Below are 5,381 nucleotides of genomic sequence, written 5' to 3' on the forward strand. Positions count from 1 at the left end.
CTTCCACCCCAACTTGGCTAAAAGGGTTTGTTAGTCCATTTAAGGTTTTTCACTCCTAAACCACCCCAAGCTTTAGACATGCAAACTCTATAACGACTCTTTGAATTCGACCAAATAAAGTCTCTTTGAGATTTCTTCAACTAATCAATGACATTGCTTGGGATTTTGAAAGATTGTATAACAAATTGAGGAACCATTAAGGCAACAGAATTAATCAAAGTGAGTCTTCCTGCAAGGAATAGAGTATTTCTTTTTCCATCCCGCAAGTTTTTTTTTTTTTTCATTTTCTCATTGAGATATTTAAATACCTCCTTCAATACCCTACCATCAATGATTGGAGCCCCAAGATAAGATTTGTTTTTACTCCTAATGGGTATCTTAAGAATTGTGACCATTTTTTTGGTGTCTATTTGGGATATTTTGGAGAAAGTTATGGCCAATTTTAGATAGTTAGGAAGTTGCCCTGATGCCTTAGAATATTTATCTAGAATATCTTTAATTTTAAGGCAAGCATTAACTAATGATTTAGCAAAAATTATACAATCATTAACAAAATGTAGGATGAGAATGGAGGGGCCCCCCCTAGAGGCTTTACAACCAATCAACTTTTCTCCACTTGATGCTTCCATATTTAATTTTCTGGTTAAGGCCTCAACACAAAGAATAAAAATATAAGGAGACAACTTTACTGGCAAGGTTCAAAATTTTGATACGTATCGAGATCTTCCCAATACGTTCCTACAGTGGGTGTTTAAGGTCAGACCATGGTTCAAGAGGTAGACAGGCCTTAAACCAACCCATTTGAACCACATTGGGAAAAAACTAAAAAATGGAGAAACAAGCCTTGATACAAGCCAATGCACCCATGTCGGCATATTGGCTTGTATCGATGTTTTGAACCTTGTCTACTGTCTTTAATAGTCCTAGTAAGGGATCTGTTTTTGAGAATTTGGAAGGAAGCATACTTGATACATTTCATAGCCACCCTGACTGATTTAATTTGATATGAACATACCATGGGTGATTTAATTTGATATGACTACACATTTTGCATCCCATTATATGCATGGAATATTGGTGGAAACATGAAGACTTTATTATTTGGGATAGGCTGCAAATGAACATAGGTAGACCCAAATTTGATTCGTTGATATTGGAAATTGAATCGCATCTTATAAAGATAGGTATGCCACAATGATGCGGTGTTGCGCGTAAGCACCGTGGTGTCAATTCACCCAATCATCTAACCAAAAATATAAGTCAGCTGGTGAGAGAGAGAGAGAGAGATTTTTCGAATGGTGGTCTGGTGTAGCTAGTCAAAGGATGGCCCATTTTATGCGAAGCATGGGCAAGTAACCATATGTGTAGGACCACCTCACTAACCTTTTAGTACAAGTTTATGCATATCATTGTAGTACAAATTTCATTTGCACTGTTGCAAATGGTGTAAATGAATGTTTCAAAGGGGCCTGGTATTTTGGTTTATTTTGTTTCATATTTTACGTTGTCATATTTGTTTGTTTGTGAGAAGTAAAATGAAATTACCTAAAGAGTGGAAGGAGGAGGGTTATCCGTCTTGGGATAAAGTAGACCGAATAAATTAGGATGCAGGATGATGGATTCCCTTGCTTTATACAAGAAATAATTGAAGGGAGGGAGGTGGTGCAAATTTTGCGTCAACTTTTGAGATGCAAAATTTGCACTACTAATAAATGCAAAAGAAACAAAAAGTACAAATTTTATATCAGATAAGAACACAATCATGATTACAAACAAAAAACCAAAACTGAATTGGTTGAAATTTTACACTTGATCAAGATTTACACTACAATCAAAGGCAGCCTAATGAAAAGCTTATATATAAGAATCAACAAATACAAATTTGGGTCGAGTTTTGAAAGAGGTTGCAATTGGTCTAAACAAAAGACTACACGCATAATGCATGCAATCAACAACCTCATTTCCTTGATGGCACATGGGGCATTTTGATTATAAGTTTTAACTCTTGGTTAAGGTTAGTTATGTCAGATCTTAGAAAGGTCTGAGATGCATGTGTTTGCAATTGTATTATGAGCAATTATATGATGTAGATAGCCTAAGCCTAATTTCTAGCCTGTTTGCGTTTTGTTTTTATTTCCTTTTCCGTGTCTATAGTCACTTTAATGGAGAAGCCATTAGGGTGATTGGATTTGGACCAATTCAATCTGGAAGGTGGCCACCATGATGGGCCACAATCCGGGTCCTACCCAACGGGTAATTTTTCTAACAGAAAATATTCAAAAATCAGCTATTAATCCAAATATATATATATATATATATATATATATATATATATATATATATATATATATATTCACAAGTCAGCTCAAGATGCATTCAAAAGGGTAGAAGCCTCGAGTGTTAAACAAGAAAATGATTCAATAGCTTTAGATTTCTGATCACATGGAATAAGCTTTACAACACATATCTGGTCATGGATGAAACTCAGAAATCTGTATGATAAAAAAATTAAAATGAAACCAATTATAGAAACAACAACAATACTGGATGAAAGAGAACAAAATTAGCACTTATGTTAAATATTGATTAGGAAAAAAGGATAGAGAAGCGAATGATGGCACAGAAGATGATCAAATGTTAAGTTGTGAGAACTCAAGTAAGATAAATAAAACACAATATACATTTATTTGTTCCTTTGGAGAATGCACCCTGAGCTGGCAGGCAGTTCCATCTGCTCTTGATGTCATCATATGCATTAATAATGAGCTTTGATTTAATGAAGTATGAGAACCCATCAAGTTAGCACTCTTCTCAAACTAATTGCAATTCATAGAGACACCACCACCTAATAATTTGCAAGGACCCTGCTTATTAAGCAACTCAATAGGACTGAAGATTTACAACAGCCTCCCCACCTTGTCAATTCAACTTTGTTTCCATTTTCTTTTTTCTCATCCACCTTTCCCTAACTATGAACTTGAATATTTTCTCACTGATTCGGACTTTAGATACCATTAAGAATACCTGCAAACTAGCCCATTTATAACAGAAATAAATTGGAAATGTCTATAGACAAACCACTCAAAAATGAGGAATTTGCATCTCCATGTGTATCACTCCATTCTTTGAATTGATCATATGGTATTTCTCATTGGTGCGTCCATTGTTCACAACATCAGTAAGATTGATGTTCACGTATCCCAAAGGTTCCTGCATTACACAAAGGAGAAATATTTTTAAGCCCAAAATGTTATAAAGGATGGAGAGAAATTATAACACTCTTTGTGTGGATAAGAGCCAAGAGAAGAATGGATCCTTTTTTTTTTATTTTATTGGTAACTTGTCATATTTTATAAATTGATGATAAAAAATATGGTATATTTACAATGGAAAAATGTGCCATGAATCCCAAGCAATCCGTTAGGATGACTTGCTGCCTCACCCAATATTCCTTTTCAAGTTCTACACCCCAGGAGATTGTTTACCCTAAAAGGCACTTGCCAAGCTTTTGGCCTATCTATATCAGGCCCTCTTGAAATATGTCTAAACTGCCATGAACTCTTCAAAACTCAGTTTGTGTAATTCGTCATGTAACAACAAATATTGTCTGATTCATAATAAAAACAACACTATCTACTAAAACCATGACTTTATGAATGCAGCTAACAACATCTAAAGTACAAAAGAGTGCAAATTCTTAAAATTAACTTCTCAATCAAAGAATTGCATGTCCAGTGCATGCTAAAAAAGCAAAGTGACAGTCTCTCACTCTCTCTTCTATCACATTCATACATGTCAATGCACACGCAAACTACCCACCACACAACGACACAGATATTTTACTCACCATCTACTGCAACAATCAACAAATCATACGTCTTCACTTGCATGGTGGGGAGATTACTGCAAAAGCAAACCCTTCAATAGCAAAAAATAAAAAACAAAAAAAGAAGAACTACCACATCTCAAAAACTGACAAAAAAAAAACAGAGGATATGTGAGATGCATATAAGAGACGCCATGAAAACAGAGATGCCACCAATTTGTGGGAAGAAAAATAGCAAATATGGTATATAAGCTTTGCAGCTAGAAACTACAATTTTGTTTTTATTAACATCAATGTTTGAACTAATATTGGATAAATGCTTCCTCTTTTATCACCTACTAAGATATTCATCAAAACAACTCAAATGATTTTTCAGCACAATAAAACTACTATAATTGTAGAATATACAATTTTTGTAAACCTTCATGAGCTCAACCAACCAAGTAAATGATTCTCATACATGTACACTCCACAATACATGAATTGGTGGTGCAAATATAATTAAGGAATAGAAATCGTCTTGGTAAGATTTTCTTACACCATATAAACTCAATGCTGGTGATATCAACCAGCCCGAAGATGAAGCATTGGTGATGATCTTGCCTTTACTCTTTTTGAGGTGAGGATAGCAAAAGAAGTGGTATAAATTGATCTCCAAAAGTTTATATCCTACAAAATACAATAGGCACGCACAAACCGTCCCACTCAGTTTTGCATTGAGACAGAGGGCCTATGTATGTCTTAGGTTTTGCTTCAAATAAGAGAGAGAGAGAGAGGCAACCTATGATTCTTCTGGTGAGGGAGAGGGAGGGTTTTTCTGCAAGAGAGAGAACGGGGTGGGGAGCAGTAGGATGACTATGAGAGAAAGAAGGGTAGGAGAGAGAGGAAGAGAGGGAGAAATGTGTCGTATAGAAAAGGCCCCACGAAGACATTGGAAAAGGAGGGGAAGACTCTGGATATGGAGAGGAAAGAAAGAATTCGCATGTGTCGGATTTCTCTCACGTGCGACCATTAATCTATTCGCACGAACAGATTCCATTTTGCGCGGTGAAAACACCCATTTCGTTATTATATATATACACTGTTTTCAAAACCAGATCGGACCAGACGGTCTGACCGGAAAAATTAGGAACCAGTCACCTGACGGGTTCCGTTTTCCTTCAAAACTGTTTTTTTCTCAAAATCATTGATTTTGGTCAGCAAACTGTTGAACTGCCTAGTTAACCGTTCTAACGCTTTTCAATTTTTTTTTTTAATTTTTTTTGTCAGAATAGGCCAATCGTTCGAATCGAACAATTGGACCGTTTGAACCAATAACCGAACCCCTGACCGGTTCGATCATCGGTTCGTTTTTAAAAACCATGATATATATTGATTTTATGACATACAATATATATGCATACACGCATAGCTAAATAAATACATATATAGTATATACATAAATACTTGAAGCAAAAAAATACATAAATAAGCATCTATAGATGCATAGTTGCATACACATATATGCATGAATAGTGAAAACATATAGTATTTATATGCATAAATACACATTTAT

General features: G+C 35.2%; 1 long non-coding RNA gene across 2 annotated transcripts; it reads right to left on the minus strand.

The window, feature by feature from the left end:
- Positions 1-2,550: 2,550 nt before the first annotated feature.
- Positions 2,551-4,683, minus strand: LOC148803636 (uncharacterized). Of its 2 annotated transcripts, XR_016081379.1 has the most exons (3): positions 4,365-4,683; positions 3,848-3,903; positions 2,551-3,210 (listed from the first exon to the last, which is right to left on the minus strand). It is a non-coding gene; the product is annotated as an uncharacterized LOC148803636 (long non-coding RNA). The 2 variants fall into 2 exon arrangements; XR_016081378.1 differs by lacking the exon at positions 3,848-3,903.
- Between the last annotated feature and the right edge of the window lie 698 nt (positions 4,684-5,381).

Source organism: Nelumbo nucifera, chromosome 1 (assembly GCF_055504915.1).
Source record: "Nelumbo nucifera cultivar China Antique chromosome 1, China Antique-T2T, whole genome shotgun sequence".
Lineage (NCBI taxonomy): Eukaryota > Viridiplantae > Streptophyta > Magnoliopsida > Proteales > Nelumbonaceae > Nelumbo > Nelumbo nucifera.